Genomic DNA, 24,903 nt, shown 5'->3' with positions numbered 1-24,903 from the left:
AATGGCCTTAAAAGGGCAAAAATGTAGCGCAATGTTCGTCAGTGCAACATTATATTGAAAGGCATCTGGCAGGAGTAAATTCAGCCACAATCTCAAATATATTCTGATAAATATATATTTTAAACAACTGCATTTTCACAAATGTAATATATAATCGCCAAGCCCATTCAAAATAATGAGGGGACTGACTCTGGAAGAATGATGAAGTGGCTAGTCACTTTCATGGCGTATAGGCATACATACACACACAAACACACTGGACAAACATTGTCCTTCTCGCGAGATAAATATAAATGCTAAGGTTATTCACGCCAGATTGACATCATTTACGTTGTCATACTATCCAGATTAATAAGAATGAATTATATGTTCCTTGGAGAACACAGAATGATCAAGCTATTGAGTAACAGAAGATCAGAGACCATTGACAACCATTTTACCAGTAGGTATAGCAACTTGTCATCTTTCATGTTCAGCAACACACCAATCACATGTGACAACAGGAAACACAGCAGGTCAAAAGCAAGCTTACTGTAAGGCCAGGAAGGTCTTCCATATCACTAGAAACAGAAAGACAGCATCCCTGGGTGGGCTCAAATCACCAACTTTTAAATTAAGAGTCAAACTCACCAACCAATTGCACCACAGAGACTTGTCATATCCACATCATGGAGCACAACAAACTGAGAACTGTCATCCCTGGGTGGGCTCGAACCACCAACCTTTAGATTAACAGTATAACGCGCTAACCAATTGCGCCACAGAGACTTGTGGTGTATTTGACCCTGACGCTTGATCGCTGGACATTTGTGCTCTCATCCAACTCTACATGGAGTTTACGAAACAACAACACTTTGTTCCAATGGTTGTGTTAACGTGCATCGAAGGTGCAGCAACATTTTCAAGGAAGTAGACCTGTAGTTTTCTAATATTTGTTAGCTTTTTGAATGGCCTTAAAAGGGCAAAAATGTAGCGCAATGTTCGTCAGTGCAACATTATATTGAAAGGCATCTGGCAGGAGTAAATTCAGCCACAATCTCAAATATATTCTGATAAATATATATTTTAAACAACTGCATTTTCACAAATGTAATATATAATCGCCAAGCCCATTCAAAATAATAAGGGGACTGACTCTGGAAGAATGATGAAGTGGCTAGTCACTTTCATGGCGTATAGGCATACATACACACACAAACACACTGGACAAACATTGTCCTTCTCGCGAGATAAATATAAATGCTAAGGTTATTCATGCCAGATTGACATCATTTACGTTGTCATACTATCCAGATTAATAAGAATAAATGATATGTTCCTTAGAGAACACAGAATGATCAAGCTATTGAGTAACCGAAGAGCAGAGACCATTGACAGCCATTTTACCAGTAGGTATAGCAACTTGTCATCTTTCATGTTCAACAAAACACAAATCACATGTGACAACAGGAAACGCAGCAGGTCAAAAGCAAGCTTACTGTAAGGCCAGGAAGATCTTCCATATCACTAGAAACAGAGAGACAGCATTCCTGGATGGGCTCAAATCACCAACTTTTAAATTAAGAGCCAAACTCACCAACCAATTGCAGCACAGAGACTTGTCATATCCACATCATGGAGCACAACAAACTGAGAACTGTCATCCCTGGGTGGGCTCGAACCACCAAACTTTAGATTAACAGTCTAACGCTCTAACCGATTGCACCACAGAGACTTGTGGTGTATTTGACCCTGACGCTTGATCGATGGCCATTTGTGCTCTCATCCAACTGTACATGGAGTTTACGAAACAACAACACTTTGTTCCAATGGTTGTGTTAACGTGCATCGAAGGTGCAGCAACATTTTCAAGGAAGTAGACCTGTAGTTTTCTAATATTTGTTAGCTTTTTGAATGGCCTTAAAAGGGCAAAAATGTAGCGCAATGTTCGTCAGTGCAACATTATATTGAAAGGCATCTGGCAGGAGTAAATTCAGCCACAATCTCAAATATATTCTGATAAATATATATTTTAAACAACTGCATTTTCACAAATGTAATATATAATCGCCAAGCCCATTCAAAATAATAAGGGGACTGACTCTGGAAGAATGATGAAGTGGCTAGTCACTTTCATGGCGTATAGGCATACATACACACACAAACACACTGGACAAACATTGTCCTTCTCGCGAGATAAATATAAATGCTAAGGTTATTCATGCCAGATTGACATCATTTACGTTGTCATACTATCCAGATTAATAAGAATAAATGATATGTTCCTTGGAGAACACAGAATGATCAAGCTATTGAGTAACAGAAGATCAGAGACCATTGACAGCCATTTTACCAGTAGGTATAGCAACTTGTCATCTTTCATGTTCAACAACACACCAATCACATGTGACAACAGGAAACACAGCAGGTCAAAAGCAAGCTTACTGTAAGGCCAGAAAGATCTTCCATATCACTAGAAAAAGAAGGACAGCATCCATGGGTGGGCTCAAATCACCAACTTTTAAATTAAGAGTCAAACTCAACAACCAATTGCACCATAGAGACTTGTCATATCCACATCATGGAGCACAACAAACTGAGAACTGTCGTCCCTAGGTGGGCTCGAAACCCCAACCTTTAGATTAAAAGTCTAACGCGCTAACCAATTGAGCCACAGAGATATATTTTGTATTTGACCCTGACGCTTGATCACTGGCCATTTGTGCTCTCATCCAACTGTACATGGAGTTTACGAAACAACAACACTTTGTTCCAATGGTTGTGTTAACGTGCATCGAAGGTGCAGCAACATTTTCAAGGAAGTAGACCTGTAGTTTTCTAATATTTGTTAGCTTTTTGAATGGCCTTAAAAGGGCAAAAATGTAGCGCAATGTTTGTCAGCGCAACATTATATTGAAAGGCATCTGGCAGGAGTAAATTCAGCCACAATCTCAAATATATTCTGATAAATATATATTTTAAACAACTGCATTTTCACAAATGTAATATATAATCGCCAAGCCTATTCAAAATAATAAGGGGACTGACTCTGGAAGAATGATGAAGTGGCAAGTCACTTTCATGGCGTATAGGCGTACATATACACACAAACACACTGGACAAACATTGTCCTTCTCGCGAGATAACTATAAATGCTAAGGTTATTCATGCCAGATTGACATAATTTACGTTGTCATACTAGCCAGATTAATAAGAATAAATTATATGTTCCTTGGAGAACACAGAATGATCAAGATATTGAGTAACAGAAGATCAGAGACCATTGACAGCCATTTTACCAGTAGGTATAGCAACTTGTCATCTTTCATGTTCAACAACACACCAATCACATGTGACAACAGGAAACACAGCAGGTCAAAAGCAAGCTTACTGTAAGGCCTTCCATATCACTAGAAACAGAGAGACAGCATTCCTGGGTGGGCTCAAATAACCAACTTTTAAATTAAGAGTCAAACTCACCAACCAATTGCACCACAGAGACTTGTCATATCCACATCATGGAGCAAAATAAAGTGAGAACTGTCATCCCTGAGTGGGCTCAAACCACCAACCTTTAGATTAACAGTCTAACGCGCTAACCAATTGTGCCTCAGAGACTTGTGGTATATTTGACCCTGACGCTTGATCGCTGGCCATTTGTGCTCTCATCCAACTGTACATGGAGTTTACGAAACAACAACACTTTGTTCCAATGGTTGTGTTAACGTGCATCGAAGGTGCAGTAACATTTTCAAGGAAGTAGACCTGTAGTTTTCTAATATTTGTTAGCTTTTTGAATGGCCTTAAAAGGGCAAAAATGTAGCGCAATGTTCGTCAGTGCATCATTATATTGAAAGGCAGCTGGCAGGAGTAAATTCAGCCACAATCTCAAATATATTCTGATAAATATATATTTTAAACAACTGCATTTTCACAAATGTAATATATAATCGCCAAGCCCATTCAAAATAATAAGGGGACTGACTCTGGAAGAATGATGAAGTGGCAAGTCACTTTCATGGCGTATAGGCGTACATATACACACAAACACACTGGACAAACATTGTCCTTCTCGCGAGATAAATATAAATGCTAAGGTTATTCATGCCAGATTGACATCATTTACATTGTCATACTATCTAGATTAATAAGAATAAATTATATGTTCCTTGGAGAACAGAGAATGATCAAGCTATTGAGTAACCAAAGAGCAGAGACCATTGACAGCCATTTTACCAGTAGGTATAGCAACTTGTCATCTTTCATGTTCAACAAAACACAAATCACATGTGACAACAGGAAACACAGCAGGTCAAAAGCAAGCTTACTGTAAGGCCAGGAAGATCTTCCATATCACTAGAAACAGAGAGACCGCATTCCCGGATGGGCTCAAATCACCAACTTTTAAATTAAGAGCCAAACTCAACAACCAATTGCACCACAGAGACTTGTCATATCCACAACATGGAGCACAACAAAATGAGAACTTTCGTCCCTGGGTGGGCTCGAACCACCAAACTTTAGATTAACAGTCTAACGCTCTAACCGATTGCACCACAGAGACTTGTGGTGTATTTGACCCTGACGCTTGATCGATGGCCATTTGTGCTCTCATCCAACTGTACATGGAGTTTACGAAACAACAACACTTTGTTCCAATGGTTGTGTTAACGTGCATCGAAGGTGCAGTAACATTTTAAAGGAAGTAGACCTGTAGTCTTCTAATATTTGTTAGCTTTTTGAATGGCCTTAAAAGGGCAAAAATGTAGCGCAATGTTCGTCAGTGCAACATTATATTGAAAGGCATCTGGCAGGAGTAAATTCAGCCACAATCTCAAATATATTCTGATAAATATATATTTTAAACAACTGCATTTTCACAAATGTAATATATAATCGCCAAGCCCATTCAAAATAATAAGGGGACTGACTCTGGAAGAATGATGAAGTGGCTAGTCACTTTCATGGTGTATAGGCATACATACACACACAAACACACTGGACAAACATTGTCCTTCTCGCGAGATAAATATAAATGCTAAGGTTATTCATGCCAGATTGACATCATTTACGTTGTCATACTATCCAGATTAATAAGAATAAATGATATGTTCCTTGGAGAACACAGAATGATCAAGCTATTGAGTAACAGAAGATCAGAGACCATTGACAGCAATTTTACCAGTAGGTATAGCAACTTGTCATCTTTCATGTTCAACAACACACCAATCACATGTGAGAACAGGAAACACAGCAGGTCAAAAGCAAGCTTACTGTAAGGCCAGGAAGGTCTTCCATATCACTAGAAACAGAAGGACAGCATCCCTGGGTGGGCTCAAATCACCAACTTTTAAATTAAGAGTCAAATTCACCAACCAATTGCATCACAGAGACTTGTCATATCCACATCATGGAGCACAACAAACTGAGAACTGTCGTCCCTGGGTGGGCTCGAACCACCAACCTTTAGATTAACAGTCTAACGCAGTAACCAATTGCGCCACAGAGACTTGTGGTGTATTTGACCCTGACGCTTGATCACTGGCCATTTGTGCTCTCATCCAGCTGTACATGGAGTTTACGAAACAACAACACTTTGTTCCAATGGTTGTGTTAACGTGCATCGAATGTGCAGCAACATTTCCAAGGAAGTAGATCTGTAGTTTTCTAATATTTTTTAGCTTTTTGAATGGCCTTAAAATGGCAAAAATGTAGCGCAATGTTCGTCAGAGCAACATTATATTGAAAGGCATCTGGCAGGAGTAAATTCAGCCACAATCTCAAATATATTCTGATAAATATACATTGTAAACAACTGCATTTTCACAAATGCGATATATAATCGCCAAGCCTATTCAAAATAATAAGGGGACTGACTCTGGAAGAATGATGAAGTGGCAAGTCACTTTCATGGCGTATAGGCGTACATATACACAGATTCCAAGAACATAGGATGAGATGTTACTATCCTTTGTGCAAGCACTTCCAAGAGTTAATGAACAGTGAGCGTGGTGAAATTTGGGGAGCGCATCGTCAGTAGTGTACCTTTGGTTCCTAGGGTGTTTCGGCCTTTCACACTATACACCCTCCTCAAAGGCGGCCAGCGACAGGGTGATCAATCCTACGCTTGCGTCCCATTCCCAATTAGTCATAGGAGTTGACTTGTTGTTGATAGCAAACATCCCATGGGACTATGCATGGCAGGGGCGTCCTCCTCCCTGAGTCAATCATTGTTGACCGCATACCTCCTGGCCCTCTCACTTCGGGGCCCAGCTGGGGTCTTTCCTCTTCATCCAGAGCCACTGACTGCTGCCTTCTGCCGCCTCTGATACAGCTTTGATTGCCGAACGCTGGCTCTGGCCCTTAATTCCCAGGTCTCTAAGCAGTCTGGTTGTAGATGTTGCCACAAAACCTCTGCAGCCCACCTCCACTGGTCGGACTTCTGTGTTCCAGCCATGATGCCGTGCTTCGGCAGCTAGATCAGCATAGCGCAGATGTTTTCGCTCATAAGCCTCATCTACTGAGTTTTCCCAGGGTACTGTGAGCTCAATGATGAAGACCTTATTGAGTGAACGGGACCAGAGCACCATGTCAGGTCTTAGGTTGGTGGTTGCGATCTCCGGAGGAAACACAAGTTGCCGGCCAATGTCAGCTAGCATTTTCCAGTCGCGGGCCAAGCACAGCTGGTCTCGCTCTAATGGTGTAGAGCCGCTCTTCGGTGGTTTAGCCCCTTCGCGGACAAAGTTTGTCCGTAAGGAGTGTGATGCTGCTGTGGGTGGTAGGGAGTTGGTGGCAGCTCGCTTGTCCTCCAGGGCGGACGCAAGGTTTTTAAGGACTTGGTTGTGACGCCAAGTGTAGCGTCCTTGGGCGAGGCTTGTTTTACAGCCTGTGAGAATGTGCCTGAGGTTGGCTGGCATGGAACAGAGGGCACAGTCCGGATCTTCACCATACCATTGGTGAAGATTAACTGGTGTTGGAAGGACGTCATATGTTGCTCTGATGGAAAAGCTCAACCGCCTCGCTTCCATGGCCCACAGATCCTTCCAGCTGATCTTCCTCTTCTCCACACTGTCCCATCGAGTCCACTGTCCCTGTTTGGCAAGAGAGACTGCCTTGGCCCACCTTGCAGCCTCCTCCTGATGGCGTACTTCCTGCACTACCATCTTCCGCCGCTCTGGTGCAGTGGCCTTACTCCAAGCAGCACGGCTAGTTAGCCCAAGGCCTCCTCTCCCTTGCTGAACATGACCCACAATGTCAGCATGTCTGAGGGCTGCTGTTGCCTCCTGGACTGCTTTTCCTGGCCTCCATTTGCGCCCAGTTGCCAAGGTCGGCGCGTTGTTGCTCACCACTGGGTCTCGAGATTCATTCAGTGTCATTTGTTGCCTGGTTTTTGCACACTTGAATTCCTCTGTTAGACTGGTGAGGGGCAGCTTGAGGACACCATCTCCATAGAGGCCTATGGTGTTAAGGCATCGTGGAACTCCAAGCCACTTCTTTAAGTAGCCTGTGACTCCTCTTTCCATCTTCTCCACTGTTGAGATTGGAACCTCATACAGTGCTAAGGGCCACAACACCCGGGGTAGGAGACCAAACTGCAGACACCAGGCCTTTAACTTTCCAGGTAGCTGGGTGTTGTCGATGGACTGTAGGCTACTACTGATGTCTTTGCGCAGCTGTTGCACCTGGTCTTTGTCCTTCAGGCTTGCATCATACCACCTTCCAAGGCTTTTTACCGGCTGCTCAGACACTGTTGGGATTTGGACATCTCCGATGAAGAATTTCAGGTCAGAGAGTACTCCCTTCACAATCGAGATGCTGCGTGACTTGGATGGTTTAATCTTCATACGGGCCCAGCTGATGTTCTCTTCAAGTTTTCTGAGCAGTCTCCTGGTGCATGGGACAGTGGTGGTCAATGTTGTAATGTCGTCCATGTAGGCTCTGAGTGGAGGGAGGCGGAAACCAGAGTCGACTCGCTGTCCACCAGCAACCCATTTTGAGGATCTGATGATAACCTCCATTGCCATTGTGAATGCCAACGGAGAAATGGTACATCCCGCCATTATACCTACATTCAGGCACTGCCATGAGGTGGTGAACTCTGAGGTGGTGAAGCAGAACTGCAGATCCTGGAAGTACAACTTCACCAGGTTTGTGATGGTGTCCGGTATGTGGAAAAATCTGAAGGCAGACCACAGGAGTTCATGGGGCACAGAGCCAAATGCATTGGCGAGGTCGAGGAAGACTACATGGAGGTCCCTTTTCTCCACCTTGGCCATTTGGATCTGATGCCAGATCATGCTGGAATGTTCCAAGCAGCCAGAGAACCCTGATATTCCTGCCTTCTGTACAGATGCATCGACGTACGTATTCCTTTGTAGGTACTCGGCCATCCTCTGGGCAATGACCCTAAAGAAGATTTTTCCCTCGACATTCAGTAAGGAGATTGGGCGGAATTGGCTGATGTTCACTGCATCCTTCTCCTTAGGGATCAGGACCCCGCCTGCCCTACGCCACACTTTGGGTATTATCTTCTTCTGCCAAGCTGTTCTCATAAGCCTCCAGAGGAACCTCAGGACGTCTGGTGTGTTCTTATACACTTTGTACGGGACTCCATTTGGCCCCGGGCCTGATGCTGTTCTTGCCCGTCGAACTGTGTCTTCCACCTCTTTCCATGTCGGAGGGCTGGTCTCAATATGATGTTCCGGGGGTTCAATGGGTGGGATATCTGATGGGATGGCCAGATGTTCATGTCGCTTTGAGTCAACGTTTGTTATTCTCAGGTGCTCCTCTAGGTCTTTCTTTGTTGTTTTTAGAGCTCCACTTTTTTCTTTTGTGAAGAGACTTTTAAGGAACTTGAAGGGATCTTTATAGAATCGAGTTCTAGTTTGTTCTTTTTTCCTTCTGCGTTTCCGTAGGTTCTCTGCTCTACGGAGGGATGCCAACCGGGTTTTGATGTCAGCTTGAAGTGCCACTATGCCCTCCTTTTCCACTTCCGAGGCCTTCTTCCACTGTTTCTTAAGCTGCCGCCTTTCTTGAATGAGGCGCTTGATTTCTTGTTGCCTTCTGGAAACTGGTGGGGTTGGAACCTTTCTCCCGCCTTTTGCCTCTTCCACTCCAAATCTTTCTGTCCCGTACTCATAGATGATGTCCCCCATCCTCTCCAACTTCTTCTCCACTGTGCCTCGAAGTTTCTCGAGGGTCAAGGTAAGGTCAGTATTCACTGTTTCCCACAACTTCTTGTCACTGGCGCCAGGCCACTTCACATACGGTCTGTGCCCTGGTAGTCTCCTCTCGACTGCAGGTCTGGGAGGCTGGGTGAGTTCCACTCCTGTTGTTGGTTCCACCTCAGTTGCTACTTCGGTGCTTGAGTTTACGTCCTCCATGACAGTGGTACTGATGCACAAACACACTGGACAAACATTGTCCTTCTCGCGAGATAAATATAAATGCTAAGGTTATTCATGCCAGATTGACATCATTTACGTTGTCATACTATCCAGATTAATAAGAATGAATTATATGTTCCTTGGAGAACACAGAATGATCAAGCTATTGAGTAACAGAAGATCAGAGACCATTGACAACCATTTTACCAGTAGGTATAGCAACTTGTCATCTTTCATGTTCAGCAACACACCAATCACATGTGACAACAGGAAACACAGCAGGTCAAAAGCAAGCTTACTGTAAGGCCAGGAAGGTCTTCCATATCACTAGAAACAGAAAGACAGCATCCCTGGGTGGGCTCAAATCACCAACTTTTAAATTAAGAGTCAAACTCACCAACCAATTGCACCACAGAGACTTGTCATATCCACATCATGGAGCACAACAAACTGAGAACTGTCATCCCTGGGTGGGCTCGAACCACCAACCTTTAGATTAACAGTATAACGCGCTAACCAATTGCGCCACAGATACTTGTGGTGTATTTGACCCTGACGCTTGATCGCTGGACATTTGTGCTCTCATCCAACTCTACATGGAGTTTACGAAACAACAACACTTTGTTCCAATGGTTGTGTTAACGTGCATCGAAGGTGCAGCAACATTTTCAAGGAAGTAGACCTGTAGTTTTCTAATATTTGTTAGCTTTTTGAATGGCCTTAAAAGGGCAAAAATGTAGCGCAATGTTCGTCAGTGCAACATTATATTGAAAGGCATCTGGCAGGAGTAAATTCAGCCACAATCTCAAATATATTCTGATAAATATATATTTTAAACAACTGCATTTTCACAAATGTAATATATAATCGCCAAGCCCATTCAAAATAATGAGGGGACTGACTCTGGAAGAATGATGAAGTGGCTAGTCACTTTCATGGCGTATAGGCATACATACACACACAAACACACTGGACAAACATTGTCCTTCTCGCGAGATAAATATAAATGCTAAGGTTATTCACGCCAGATTGACATCATTTACGTTGTCATACTATCCAGATTAATAAGAATGAATTATATGTTCCTTGGAGAACACAGAATGATCAAGCTATTGAGTAACAGAAGATCAGAGACCATTGACAACCATTTTACCAGTAGGTATAGCAACTTGTCATCTTTCATGTTCAGCAACACACCAATCACATGTGACAACAGGAAACACAGCAGGTCAAAAGCAAGCTTACTGTAAGGCCAGGAAGGTCTTCCATATCACTAGAAACAGAAAGACAGCATCCCTGGGTGGGCTCAAATCACCAACTTTTAAATTAAGAGTCAAACTCACCAACCAATTGCACCACAGAGACTTGTCATATCCACATCATGGAGCACAACAAACTGAGAACTGTCATCCCTGGGTGGGCTCGAACCACCAACCTTTAGATTAACAGTATAACGCGCTAACCAATTGCGCCACAGAGACTTGTGGTGTATTTGACCCTGACGCTTGATCGCTGGACATTTGTGCTCTCATCCAACTCTACATGGAGTTTACGAAACAACAACACTTTGTTCCAATGGTTGTGTTAACGTGCATCGAAGGTGCAGCAACATTTTCAAGGAAGTAGACCTGTAGTTTTCTAATATTTGTTAGCTTTTTGAATGGCCTTAAAAGGGCAAAAATCTAGCGCAATGTTCGTCAGTGCAACATTATATTGAAAGGCATCTGGCAGGAGTAAATTCAGCCACAATCTCAAATATATTCTGATAAATATATATTTTAAACAACTGCATTTTCACAAATGTAATATATAATCGCCAAGCCCATTCAAAATAATAAGGGGACTGACTCTGGAAGAATGATGAAGTGGCTAGTCACTTTCATGGCGTATAGGCATACATACACACACAAACACACTGGACAAACATTGTCCTTCTCGCGAGATAAATATAAATGCTAAGGTTATTCATGCCAGATTGACATCATTTACGTTGTCATACTATCCAGATTAATAAGAATAAATGATATGTTCCTTAGAGAACACAGAATGATCAAGCTATTGAGTAACCGAAGAGCAGAGACCATTGACAGCCATTTTACCAGTAGGTATAGCAACTTGTCATCTTTCATGTTCAACAAAACACAAATCACATGTGACAACAGGAAACGCAGCAGGTCAAAAGCAAGCTTACTGTAAGGCCAGGAAGATCTTCCATATCACTAGAAACAGAGAGACAGCATTCCTGGATGGGCTCAAATCACCAACTTTTAAATTAAGAGCCAAACTCACCAACCAATTGCAGCACAGAGACTTGTCATATCCACATCATGGAGCACAACAAACTGAGAACTGTCATCCCTGGGTGGGCTCGAACCACCAAACTTTAGATTAACAGTCTAACGCTCTAACCGATTGCACCACAGAGACTTGTGGTGTATTTGACCCTGACGCTTGATCGATGGCCATTTGTGCTCTCATCCAACTGTACATGGAGTTTACGAAACAACAACACTTTGTTCCAATGGTTGTGTTAACGTGCATCGAAGGTGCAGCAACATTTTCAAGGAAGTAGACCTGTAGTTTTCTAATATTTGTTAGCTTTTTGAATGGCCTTAAAAGGGCAAAAATGTAGCGCAATGTTCGTCAGTGCAACATTATATTGAAAGGCATCTGGCAGGAGTAAATTCAGCCACAATCTCAAATATATTCTGATAAATATATATTTTAAACAACTGCATTTTCACAAATGTAATATATAATCGCCAAGCCCATTCAAAATAATAAGGGGACTGACTCTGGAAGAATGATGAAGTGGCTAGTCACTTTCATGGCGTATAGGCATACATACACACACAAACACACTGGACAAACATTGTCCTTCTCGCGAGATAAATATAAATGCTAAGGTTATTCATGCCAGATTGACATCATTTACGTTGTCATACTATCCAGATTAATAAGAATAAATGATATGTTCCTTAGAGAACACAGAATGATCAAGCTATTGAGTAACCGAAGAGCAGAGACCATTGACAGCCATTTTACCAGTAGGTATAGCAACTTGTCATCTTTCATGTTCAACAAAACACAAATCACATGTGACAACAGGAAACGCAGCAGGTCAAAAGCAAGCTTACTGTAAGGCCAGGAAGATCTTCCATATCACTAGAAACAGAGAGACAGCATTCCTGGATGGGCTCAAATCACCAACTTTTAAATTAAGAGCCAAACTCACCAACCAATTGCAGCACAGAGACTTGTCATATCCACATCATGGAGCACAACAAACTGAGAACTGTCATCCCTGGGTGGGCTCGAACCACCAAACTTTAGATTAACAGTCTAACGCTCTAACCGATTGCACCACAGAGACTTGTGGTGTATTTGACCCTGACGCTTGATCGATGGCCATTTGTGCTCTCATCCAACTGTACATGGAGTTTACGAAACAACAACACTTTGTTCCAATGGTTGTGTTAACGTGCATCGAAGGTGCAGCAACATTTTCAAGGAAGTAGACCTGTAGTTTTCTAATATTTGTTAGCTTTTTGAATGGCCTTAAAAGGGCAAAAATGTAGCGCAATGTTCGTCAGTGCAACATTATATTGAAAGGCATCTGGCAGGAGTAAATTCAGCCACAATCTCAAATATATTCTGATAAATATATATTTTAAACAACTGCATTTTCACAAATGTAATATATAATCGCCAAGCCCATTCAAAATAATGAGGGGACTGACTCTGGAAGAATGATGAAGTGGCTAGTCACTTTCATGGCGTATAGGCGTACATATACACACAAACACACTGGACAAACATTGTCCTTCTCGCGAGATAAATATAAATGCTAAGGTTATTCATGCCAGATTGACATCATTTACGTTGTCATACTATCCAGATTAATAAGAATGAATTATATGTTCCTTGGAGAACACAGAATGATCAAGCTATTGAGTAACAGAAGATCAGAGACCATTGACAACCATTTTACCAGTAGGTATAGCAACTTGTCATCTTTCATGTTCAACAACACACCAATCACATGTGACAACAGGAAACACAGCAGGTCAAAAGCAAGCTTACTGTAAGGCCAGGAAGGTCTTCCATATCACTAGAAACAGAGAGACAGCATTCCAGGGTGGGCTCAAATCACCAACTTTTAAATTAAGAGTCAAACTCACCGACCAATTGCAGCAAAGAGACTTGTCATATCCACATCATGGAGCACAACAAACTGAGGACTGTCATCCCTGGGTGGGCTTGAACCCCCAAACTTTAGATTAACAGTCTAACGCGCTAACCGATTGCGCCACAGAGACTTGTGGTGTATTTGACCCTGACGCTTGATCGATGGCCATTTGTGCTCTCATCCAACTGTACATGGAGTTTACGAAGCAACAACACTTTGTTCCAATGGTTGTGTTAACGTGCATCGAAGGTGCAGCAACATTTTCAAGGAAGTAGACCTCTAGTTTTCTAATATTTGTTAGCTTTTTGAATGGCCTTAAAACGGCAAAAATGTAGCGCAATGTTCGTCAGCGCAACATTATATTGAAAGGCATCTGGCAGGAGTAAATTCAGCCACAATCTCAAATATATTCTGATAAATATATATTTTAAATAACTGCATTTTCACAAATGTAATATATAATCGCCAAGCCCATTCAAAATAATAAGGGGACTGACTCTGGAAGAATGATGAAGTGGCTAGTCACTTTCATGGCGTATAGGCGTACATATACACACAAACACACTGGACAAACATTGTCCTTCTCGCGAGATAACTATAAATGCTAAGGTTATTCATGCCAGATTGACATCATTTACGTTGTCATACTAGCCAGATTAATAAGAATAAATTATATGTTCCTTGGAGAACACAGAATGATCAAGCTATTGAGTAACAGAAGATCAGAGACCATTGACAGCCATTTTACCAGTAGGTATAGCAACTTGTCATCTTTCATGTTCAACAACACACCAATCACATGTGACAACAGGAAACACAGCAGGTCAAAAGCAAGCTTACTGTAAGGCCAGAAAGATCTTCCATATCACTAGAAAAAGAAGGACAGCATCCATGGGTGGGCTCAAATCACCAACTTTTAAATTAAGAGTCAAACTCAACAACCAATTGCACCATAGAGACTTGTCATATCCACATCATGGAGCACAACAAACTGAGAACTGTCGTCCCTAGGTGGGCTCGAAACCCCAACCTTTAGATTAAAAGTCTAACGCGCTAACCAATTGAGCCACAGAGATATATTTTGTATTTGACCCTGACGCTTGATCACTGGCCATTTGTGCTCTCATCCAACTGTACATGGAGTTTACGAAACAACAACACTTTGTTCCAATGGTTGTGTTAACGTGCATCGAAGGTGCAGCAACATTTTCAAGGAAGTAGACCTGTAGTTTTCTAATATTTGTTAGCTTTTTGAATGGCCTTAAAAGGGCAAAAATGTAGCGCAATGTTTGTCAGCGCAACATTATATTGAAAGGCATCTGGCAGGAGTAAATTCAGCCACAATCTCAAATATATTCTGATAAATATATATTTTAAACAACTGCATTTTCACAAATGTAATATATAATCGCCAAGCCTATTCAAAATAATAAGGGGACTGACTCTGGAAGAATGATGAAGTGGCAAGTCACTTTCATGGCGTATAGGCGTACATATACACACAAACACACTGGACAAACATTGTCCTTCTCGCGAGATAACTATAAATGCTAAGGTTATTCATGCCAGATTGACATAATTTACGTTGTCATACTAGCCAGATTAATAAGAATAAATTATATGTTCCTTGGAGAACACAGAATGATCAAGATATTGAGTAACAGAAGATCAGAGACCATTGACAGCCATTTTACCAGTAGGTATAGCAACTTGTCATCTTTCATGTTCAACAACACACCAATCACATGTGACAACAGGAAACACAGCAGGTCAAAAGCAAGCTTACTGTAAGGCCTTCCATATCACTAGAAACAGAGAGACAGCATTCCTGGGTGGGCTCAAATAACCAACTTTTAAATTAAGAGTCAAACTCACCAACCAATTGCACCACAGAGACTTGTCATATCCACATCATGGAGCAAAATAAAGTGAGAACTGTCATCCCTGAGTGGGCTCAAACCACCAACCTTTAGATTAACAGTCTAACGCGCTAACCAATTGTGCCTCAGAGACTTGTGGTATATTTGACCCTGACGCTTGATCGCTGGCCATTTGTGCTCTCATCCAACTGTACATGGAGTTTACGAAACAACAACACTTTGTTCCAATGGTTGTGTTAACGTGCATCGAAGGTGCAGTAACATTTTCAAGGAAGTAGACCTGTAGTTTTCTAATATTTGTTAGCTTTTTGAATGGCCTTAAAAGGGCAAAAATGTAGCGCAATGTTCGTCAGTGCATCATTATATTGAAAGGCAGCTGGCAGGAGTAAATTCAGCCACAATCTCAAATATATTCTGATAAATATATATTTTAAACAACTGCATTTTCACAAATGTAATATATAATCGCCAAGCCCATTCAAAATAATAAGGGGACTGACTCTGGAAGAATGATGAAGTGGCAAGTCACTTTCATGGCGTATAGGCGTACATATACACACAAACACACTGGACAAACATTGTCCTTCTCGCGAGATAAATATAAATGCTAAGGTTATTCATGCCAGATTGACATCATTTACATTGTCATACTATCTAGATTAATAAGAATAAATTATATGTTCCTTGGAGAACAGAGAATGATCAAGCTATTGAGTAACCAAAGAGCAGAGACCATTGACAGCCATTTTACCAGTAGGTATAGCAACTTGTCATCTTTCATGTTCAACAAAACACAAATCACATGTGACAACAGGAAACACAGCAGGTCAAAAGCAAGCTTACTGTAAGGCCAGGAAGATCTTCCATATCACTAGAAACAGAGAGACCGCATTCCCGGATGGGCTCAAATCACCAACTTTTAAATTAAGAGCCAAACTCAACAACCAATTGCACCACAGAGACTTGTCATATCCACAACATGGAGCACAACAAAATGAGAACTTTCGTCCCTGGGTGGGCTCGAACCACCAAACTTTAGATTAACAGTCTAACGCTCTAACCGATTGCACCACAGAGACTTGTGGTGTATTTGACCCTGACGCTTGATCGATGGCCATTTGTGCTCTCATCCAACTGTACATGGAGTTTACGAAACAACAACACTTTGTTCCAATGGTTGTGTTAACGTGCATCGAAGGTGCAGTAACATTTTAAAGGAAGTAGACCTGTAGTCTTCTAATATTTGTTAGCTTTTTGAATGGCCTTAAAAGGGCAAAAATGTAGCGCAATGTTCGTCAGTGCAACATTATATTGAAAGGCATCTGGCAGGAGTAAATTCAGCCACAATCTCAAATATATTCTGATAAATATATATTTTAAACAACTGCATTTTCACAAATGTAATATATAATCGCCAAGCCCATTCAAAATAATAAGGGGACTGACTCTGGAAGAATGATGAAGTGGCTAGTCACTTTCATGGTGTATAGGCATACATACACACACAAACACACTGGACAAACATTGTCCTTCTCGCGAGATAAATATAAATGCTAAGGTTATTCATGCCAGATTGACATCATTTACGTTGTCATACTATCCAGATTAATAAGAATAAATGATATGTTCCTTGGAGAACACAGAATGATCAAGCTATTGAGTAACAGAAGATCAGAGACCATTGACAGCAATTTTACCAGTAGGTATAGCAACTTGTCATCTTTCATGTTCAACAACACACCAATCACATGTGAGAACAGGAAACACAGCAGGTCAAAAGCAAGCTTACTGTAAGGCCAGGAAGGTCTTCCATATCACTAGAAACAGAAGGACAGCATCCCTGGGTGGGCTCAAATCACCAACTTTTAAATTAAGAGTCAAATTCACCAACCAATTGCATCACAGAGACTTGTCATATCCACATCATGGAGCACAACAAACTGAGAACTGTCGTCCCTGGGTGGGCTCGAACCACCAACCTTTAGATTAACAGTCTAACGCAGTAACCAATTGCGCCACAGAGACTTGTGGTGTATTTGACCCTGACGCTTGATCACTGGCCATTTGTGCTCTCATCCAGCTGTACATGGAGTTTACGAAACAACAACACTTTGTTCCAATGGTTGTGTTAACGTGCATCGAATGTGCAGCAACATTTCCAAGGAAGTAGATCTGTAGTTTTCTAATATTTTTTAGCTTTTTGAATGGCCTTAAAATGGCAAAAATGTAGCGCAATGTTCGTCAGAGCAACATTATATTGAAAGGCATCTGGCAGGAGTAAATTCAGCCACAATCTCAAATATATTCTGATAAATATACATTGTAAACAACTGCATTTTCACAAATGCGATATATAATCGCCAAGCCTATTCAAAATAATAAGGGGACTGACTCTGGAAGAATGATGAAGTGGCAAGTCACTTTCATGGCGTATAGGCGTACATATACACAGATTCCAAGAACATAGGATGAGATGTTACTATCCTTTGTGCAAGCACTTCCAAGAGTTAATGAACAGTGAGCGTGGTGAAATTTGGGGAGCGCATCGTCAGTAGTGTACCTTTGGTTCCTAGGGTGTTTCGGCCTTTCACACTATACACCCTCCTCAAAGGCGGCCAGCGACAGGGTGATCAATCCTACGCTTGCGTCCCATTCCCAATTAGTCATAGGAGTTGACTTGTTGTTGATAGCAAACATCCCATGGGACTATGCATGGCAGGGGCGTCCTCCTCCCTGAGTCAATCATTGTTGACCGCATACCTCCTGGCCCTCTCACTTCGGGGCCCAGCTGGGGTCTTTCCTCTTCATCCAGAGCCACTGACTGCTGCCTTCTGCCGCCTCTGATACAGCTTTGATTGCCGAACGCTGGCTCTGGCCCTTAATTCCCAGGTCTCTAAGCAGTCTGGTTGTAGATGTTGCCACAAAACCTCTGCAGCCCACCTCCACTGGTCGGACTTCTGTGTTCCAGCCATGATGCCGTGCTTCGGCAGCTAGATCAGCATAGCGCAGATGTTTTCGCTCATAAGCCTCATCTACTGAGTTTTCCCAGGGTACTGTGAGCTCAATGATGAAGACCTTATTGAGTGAACGGGACCAGAGCACCATGTCAGGTCTTAGGTTGGTGGTTGCGATCTCCGGAGGAAACACAAGTTGCCGGCCAATGTCAGCTAGCATTTTCCAGTCGCGGGCCAAGCACAGCTGGTCTCGCTCTAATGGTGTAGAGCCGCTCTTCGGTGGTTTAGCCCCTTCGCGGACAAAGTTTGTCCGTAAGGAGTGTGATGCTGCTGTGGGTGGTAGGGAGTTGGTGGCAGCTCGCTTGTCCTCCAGGGCGGATATAAAAGGTTTTTAAGGACTTGGTTGTGACGCCAAGTGTAGCGTCCTTGGGCGAGGCTTGTTTTACAGCCTGTGAGAATGTGCCTGAGGTTGGCTGGCATGGAACAGAGGGCACAGTCCGGATCTTCACCATACCATTGGTGAAGATTAACTGGTGTTGGAAGGACGTCATATGTTGCTCTGATGGAAAAGCTCAACCGCCTCGCTTCCATGGCCCACAGATCCTTCCAGCTGATCTTCCTCTTCTCCACACTGTCCCATCGAGTCCACTGTCCCTGTTTGGCAAGAGAGACTGCCTTGGCCCACCTTGCAGCCTCCTCCTGATGGCGTACTTCCTGCACTACCATCTTCCGCCGCTCTGGTGCAGTGGCCTTACTCCAAGCAGCACGGCTAGTTAGCCCAAGGCCTCCTCTCCCTTGCTGAACATGACCCACAATGTCAGCATGTCTGAGGGCTGCTGTTGCCTCCTGGACTGCTTTTCCTGGCCTCCATTTGCGCCCAGTTGCCAAGGTCGGCGCGTTGTTGCTCACCACTGGGTCTCGAGATTCATTCAGTGTCATTTGTTGCCTGGTTTTTGCACACTTGAATTCCTCTGTTAGACTGGTGAGGGGCAGCTTGAGGACACCATCTCCATAGAGGCCTATGGTGTTAAGGCATCGTGGAACTCCAAGCCACTTCTTTAAGTAGCCTGTGACTCCTCTTTCCATCTTCTCCACTGTTGAGATTGGAACCTCATACAGTGCTAAGGGCCACAACACCCGGGTAGGAGACCAAACTGCAGACACCAGGCCTTTAACTTTCCAGGTAGCTGGGTGTTGTCGATGGACTGTAGGCTACTACTGATGTCTTTGCGCAGCTGTTGCACCTGGTCTTTGTCCTTCAGGCTTGCATCATACCACCTTCCAAGGCTTTTTACCGGCTGCTCAGACACTGTTGGGATTTGGACATCTCCGATGAAGAATTTCAGGTCAGAGAGTACTCCCTTCACAATCGAGATGCTGCGTGACTTGGATGGTTTAATCTTCATACGGGCCCAGCTGATGTTCTCTTCAAGTTTTCTGAGCAGTCTCCTGGTGCATGGGACAGTGGTGGTCAATGTTGTAATGTCGTCCATGTAGGCTCTGAGTGGAGGGAGGCGGAAACCAGAGTCGACTCGCTGTCCACCAGCAACCCATTTTGAGGATCTGATGATAACCTCCATTGCCATTGTGAATGCCAACGGAGAAATGGTACATCCCGCCATTATACCTACATTCAGGCACTGCCATGAGGTGGTGAACTCTGAGGTGGTGAAGCAGAACTGCAGATCCTGGAAGTACAACTTCACCAGGTTTGTGATGGTGTCCGGTATGTGGAAAAATCTGAAGGCAGACCACAGGAGTTCATGGGGCACAGAGCCAAATGCATTGGCGAGGTCGAGGAAGACTACATGGAGGTCCCTTTTCTCCACCTTGGCCATTTGGATCTGATGCCAGATCATGCTGGAATGTTCCAAGCAGCCAGAGAACCCTGATATTCCTGCCTTCTGTACAGATGCATCGACGTACGTATTCCTTTGTAGGTACTCGGCCATCCTCTGGGCAATGACCCTAAAGAAGATTTTTCCCTCGACATTCAGTAAGGAGATTGGGCGGAATTGGCTGATGTTCACTGCATCCTTCTCCTTAGGGATCAGGACCCCGCCTGCCCTACGCCACACTTTGGGTATTATCTTCTTCTGCCAAGCTGTTCTCATAAGCCTCCAGAGGAACCTCAGGACGTCTGGTGTGTTCTTATACACTTTGTACGGGACTCCATTTGGCCCCGGGCCTGATGCTGTTCTTGCCCGTCGAACTGTGTCTTCCACCTCTTTCCATGTCGGAGGGCTGGTCTCAATATGATGTTCCGGGGGTTCAATGGGTGGGATATCTGATGGGATGGCCAGATGTTCATGTCGCTTTGAGTCAACGTTTGTTATTCTCAGGTGCTCCTCTAGGTCTTTCTTTGTTGTTTTTAGAGCTCCACTTTTTTCTTTTGTGAAGAGACTTTTAAGGAACTTGAAGGGATCTTTATAGAATCGAGTTCTAGTTTGTTCTTTTTTTTTCCTTCTGCGTTTCCGTAGGTTCTCTGCTCTACGGAGGGATGCCAACCGGGTTTTGATGTCAGCTTGAAGTGCCACTATGCCCTCCTTTTCCACTTCCGAGGCCTTCTTCCACTGTTTCTTAAGCTGCCGCCTTTCTTGAATGAGGCGCTTGATTTCTTGTTGCCTTCTGGAAACTGGTGGGGTTGGAACCTTTCTCCCGCCTTTTGCCTCTTCCACTCCAAATCTTTCTGTCCCGTACTCATAGATGATGTCCCCCATCCTCTCCAACTTCTTCTCCACTGTGCCTCGAAGTTTCTCGAGGGTCAAGGTAAGGTCAGTATTCACTGTTTCCCACAACTTCTTGTCACTGGCGCCAGGCCACTTCACATACGGTCTGTGCCCTGGTAGTCTCCTCTCGACTGCAGGTCTGGGAGGCTGGGTGAGTTCCACTCCTGTTGTTGGTTCCACCTCAGTTGCTACTTCGGTGCTTGAGTTTACGTCCTCCATGACAGTGGTACTGATGCACAAACACACTGGACAAACATTGTCCTTCTCGCGAGATAAATATAAATGCTAAGGTTATTCATGCCAGATTGACATCATTTACGTTGTCATACTATCCAGATTAATAAGAATAAATTATATGTTCCTTGGAGAACACAGAATGAACAAGCTATTGAGTAACAGAAGATCAGAGACCATTGACAGCCATTTTACCAGTAGGTATAGCAACTTGTCATCTTTCATGTTCAACAACACACCAATCACATGTGACAACAGGAAACACAGCAGGTCAAAAGCAAGCTTACTGTAAGGCCAGGAAGGTCTTCCATATCACTAGAAACAGAAGGACAGCAACCCTGGGTGGGCTCAAATCACCAACTTTTAAATTAAGAGTCAAACTCACCAACCAATTGCACCACAGAGACTTGTCATATCCACATCATGGAGTACAACAAACAGAGAACTGTCGTCCCTGGGTGGGCTTGAACCACCAACCTTTAGATTAATAGTCTAACGCGCTAACCAGTTGCGCCACAGAGACTTGTGGTGTATTTGACCCTGACGCTTGATCGCTGGCCATTTGTGCTCTCATCCAACTGTACATGGAGTTTACGAAACAACAACACTTTGTTCCAATGGTTGTGTTAACGTGCATCGAAGGTGCAGCAACATTTTCAAGGAAGTAGATCTGTAGTTTTCTAATATTTGTTAGCTTTTTGAATGGCCTTAAAATGGCAAAAATGTAGCGCAATGTTCGTCAGCGCAACATTATATTGAAAGGCATCTGGCAGGAGTAAATTCAGCCACAATCTCAAATATATTCTGATAAATATATATTTTAAACAACTGCATTTTCACAAATGTAATATATAATCGCCAAGCCCATTCAAAATAATAAGGGGACTGACTCTGGAAGAATGATGAAGTGGCAAGTCACTTTCATGGCGTATAGGCGTACATATACACACAAACACACTGGACAAACATTGTCCTTCTCGCGAGATAAATATAAATGCTAAGGTTATTCATGCCAGATTGACATCATTTACGTTGTCATACTATCCAGATTAATAAGAATAAATTATATGTTCCTTGGAGAACACAGAATGAACAAGCTATTGAGTAACAGAAGATCAGAGACCATTGACAGCCATTTTACCAGTAGGTATAGCAACTTGTCATCTTTCATGTTCAACAACACACCAATCACATGTGACAACAGGAAACACAGCAGGTCAAAAGCAAGCTTACTGTAAGGCCAGGAAGGTCTTCCATATCACTAGAAACAGAAGGACAGCATCCCTGGGTGGGCTCAAATCACCAACTTTTAAATTAAGAGTCAAACTCACCAACCAATTGCACCACAGAGACTTGTCATATCCACATCATGGAGCACAACAAACTGAGAACTGTCGTCCCTGGGTGGGCTCGAACCACCAACCTTTAGATTAACAGTCTAACGCGCTAACCAATTGCGCCACAGAGACTTGTGGTGTATTTGACCCTGACGCTTGATCGCTGGCCATTTGTGCTCTCATCCAACTGTACATGGAGTTTACGAAACAACAACACTTTGTTCCAATGGTTGTGTTAACGTGCATCGAAGGTGCAGCAACATTTTCAAGGAAGTAGACCTGTAGTTTTCTAATATTTGTTAGCTTTTTGAATGGCCTTAAAAGGGCAAAAATGTAGCGCAATGTTCGTCAGCGCAACATTATATTGAAAGGCATCTGGCAGGAGTAAATTCAGCCACAATCTCAAATATATTCTGATAAATATATATTTTAAACAACTGCATTTTCACAAATGTAATATATAATCGCCAAGCCCATTCAAAATAATAAGGGGACTGACTCTGGAAGAATGATGAAGTGGCTAGTCACTTTCATGGCGTATAGGCGTACATATACACACAAACACACTGGACAAACATTGTCCTTCTCGCGAGATAAATATAAATGCTAAGGTTATTCATGCCAGATTGACATCATTTACGTTGTCATACTATCCAGATTAATAAGAATAAATGATATGTTCCTTGGAGAACACAGAATGATCAAGCTATTGAGTAACAGAAGATCAGAGACCATTGACAGCCATTTTACCAGTAGGTATAGCAACTTGTCATCTTTCATGTTCAACAACACACCAATCACATGTGACAACAGGAAACACAGCAGGTCAAAAGCAAGCTTACTGTAAGGCCAGGAAGGTCTTCCATATCACTAGAAACAGAAGGACAGCATCCCTGGGTGGGCTCAAATCACCAACTTTTAAATTAAGAGTCAAACTCACCAACCAATTGCACCACAGAGACTTGTCATATCCACATCATGGAGCACAACAAACAGAGAACTGTCATCCCTGGGTGGGCTCAAACCACCAACCTTTAGATTAACAGTCTAATGCGCTAACCAATTGCGCCACAGAGACTTGTGGTGTATTTGACCCTGACGCTTGATCGCTGGACATTTGTGCTCTCATCCAACTGTACATGGAGTTTACGAAACAACAACACTTTGTCCCAATGGTTGTGTTAACGTGCATCGAAGGTGCAGCAACATTTTCAAGGAAGTAGACCTGTAGTTTTCTAATATTTGTTAGCTTTTTGAATGGCCTTAAAAGGGCAATAATGTAGCGCAATGTTTGTCAGCGCAACATTATATTGAAAGGCATCTGGCAGGAGTAAATTCAGCCACAATCTCAAATATATTCTGATAAATATATATTTTAAACAACTGCATTTTCACAAATGTAATATATAATCGCCAAGCCCATTCAAAATAATAAGGGGACTGACTCTGGAAGAATGATGAAGTGGCTAGTCACTTTCATGGCGTATAGGCGTACATATACACACAAACACACTGGAAAAACATTGTCCTTCTCGCGAGATAAATATAAATGCTAAGGTTATTCATGCCAGATTGACATCATTTACGTTGTAATACTATCCAGATGAATAAGAATAAATGATATGTTCCTTGGAGAACACAGAATGATCAAGATATTGAGTAACAGAAGATCAGAGACCATTGACAGCCATTTTACCAGTAGGTATAGCAACTTGTCATCTTTCATGTTCAACAACACACCAATCACATGTGACAACAGGAAACACAGCAGGTCAAAAGCAAGCTTACTGTAAGGCCAGGAAGGTCTTCCATATCACTAGAAACAGAAGGACAGCATCCCTGGGTGGGCTCAAATCACCAACTTTTAAATTAAGAGTCAAATTCACCAACCAATTGCACCACAGAGACTTGTCATATCCACATCATGGAGCACAACAAACTGAGAACTGTCGTCCCTGGGTGGGCTCGAACCACCAACCTTTAGATTAACAGTCTAACGCAGTAACCAATTGCGCCACAGAGACTTGTGGTGTATTTGACCCTGACGCTTGATCGCTGGCCATTTGTGCTCTCATCCAACTGTACATGGAGTTTACGAAACAACAACACTTTGTTCCAATGGTTGTGTTAACGTGCATCGAAGGTCCAGCAACATTTTCAAGGAAGTAGATCTGTAGTTTTCTAATATTTGTTAGCTTTTTGAATGGCCTTAAAA

General features: G+C 42.7%; 17 non-coding genes across 17 annotated transcripts; all 17 read right to left on the bottom strand.

The window, feature by feature from the left end:
- Nucleotides 1-694: 694 nt before the first annotated feature.
- trnan-guu lies at nucleotides 695-768 on the bottom strand. Its single transcript has one exon. It is a non-coding gene; the product is annotated as a tRNA-Asn (tRNA).
- Nucleotides 769-1,640: 872 nt separating this feature from the next.
- On the bottom strand, nucleotides 1,641-1,714 carry trnan-guu. The gene has a single exon. It is a non-coding gene; the product is annotated as a tRNA-Asn (tRNA).
- A 1,809-nt stretch (nucleotides 1,715-3,523) lies between these two features.
- Nucleotides 3,524-3,597, bottom strand: trnan-guu. Its single transcript has one exon. It is a non-coding gene; the product is annotated as a tRNA-Asn (tRNA).
- An 872-nt stretch (nucleotides 3,598-4,469) lies between these two features.
- Nucleotides 4,470-4,543, bottom strand: trnan-guu. The gene has a single exon. It is a non-coding gene; the product is annotated as a tRNA-Asn (tRNA).
- An 872-nt stretch (nucleotides 4,544-5,415) lies between these two features.
- Nucleotides 5,416-5,489, bottom strand: trnan-guu. The gene has a single exon. It is a non-coding gene; the product is annotated as a tRNA-Asn (tRNA).
- A 4,337-nt stretch (nucleotides 5,490-9,826) lies between these two features.
- trnan-guu lies at nucleotides 9,827-9,900 on the bottom strand. Its single transcript has one exon. It is a non-coding gene; the product is annotated as a tRNA-Asn (tRNA).
- An 872-nt stretch (nucleotides 9,901-10,772) lies between these two features.
- On the bottom strand, nucleotides 10,773-10,846 carry trnan-guu. The gene has a single exon. It is a non-coding gene; the product is annotated as a tRNA-Asn (tRNA).
- Nucleotides 10,847-11,718: 872 nt separating this feature from the next.
- trnan-guu lies at nucleotides 11,719-11,792 on the bottom strand. Its single transcript has one exon. It is a non-coding gene; the product is annotated as a tRNA-Asn (tRNA).
- An 872-nt stretch (nucleotides 11,793-12,664) lies between these two features.
- Nucleotides 12,665-12,738, bottom strand: trnan-guu. Its single transcript has one exon. It is a non-coding gene; the product is annotated as a tRNA-Asn (tRNA).
- Nucleotides 12,739-13,610: 872 nt separating this feature from the next.
- Nucleotides 13,611-13,684, bottom strand: trnan-guu. Its single transcript has one exon. It is a non-coding gene; the product is annotated as a tRNA-Asn (tRNA).
- A 1,809-nt stretch (nucleotides 13,685-15,493) lies between these two features.
- Nucleotides 15,494-15,567, bottom strand: trnan-guu. The gene has a single exon. It is a non-coding gene; the product is annotated as a tRNA-Asn (tRNA).
- Nucleotides 15,568-16,439: 872 nt separating this feature from the next.
- trnan-guu lies at nucleotides 16,440-16,513 on the bottom strand. The gene has a single exon. It is a non-coding gene; the product is annotated as a tRNA-Asn (tRNA).
- An 872-nt stretch (nucleotides 16,514-17,385) lies between these two features.
- trnan-guu lies at nucleotides 17,386-17,459 on the bottom strand. The gene has a single exon. It is a non-coding gene; the product is annotated as a tRNA-Asn (tRNA).
- A 4,341-nt stretch (nucleotides 17,460-21,800) lies between these two features.
- On the bottom strand, nucleotides 21,801-21,874 carry trnan-auu. The gene has a single exon. It is a non-coding gene; the product is annotated as a tRNA-Asn (tRNA).
- Nucleotides 21,875-22,746: 872 nt separating this feature from the next.
- Nucleotides 22,747-22,820, bottom strand: trnan-guu. Its single transcript has one exon. It is a non-coding gene; the product is annotated as a tRNA-Asn (tRNA).
- Nucleotides 22,821-23,692: 872 nt separating this feature from the next.
- Nucleotides 23,693-23,766, bottom strand: trnan-guu. The gene has a single exon. It is a non-coding gene; the product is annotated as a tRNA-Asn (tRNA).
- An 872-nt stretch (nucleotides 23,767-24,638) lies between these two features.
- On the bottom strand, nucleotides 24,639-24,712 carry trnan-guu. Its single transcript has one exon. It is a non-coding gene; the product is annotated as a tRNA-Asn (tRNA).
- Nucleotides 24,713-24,903: the final 191 nt, after the last annotated feature.

The sequence above is a fragment of the Oncorhynchus gorbuscha genome, unplaced genomic scaffold, assembly GCF_021184085.1.
Source record: "Oncorhynchus gorbuscha isolate QuinsamMale2020 ecotype Even-year unplaced genomic scaffold, OgorEven_v1.0 Un_scaffold_31:::fragment_4:::debris, whole genome shotgun sequence".
NCBI classification, from domain to species: Eukaryota; Metazoa; Chordata; class Actinopteri; order Salmoniformes; family Salmonidae; genus Oncorhynchus; species Oncorhynchus gorbuscha.
The sequence above is the reverse complement of the archived record's forward strand: the minus strand, read 5'-3'. Positions and strand labels throughout refer to the sequence as shown.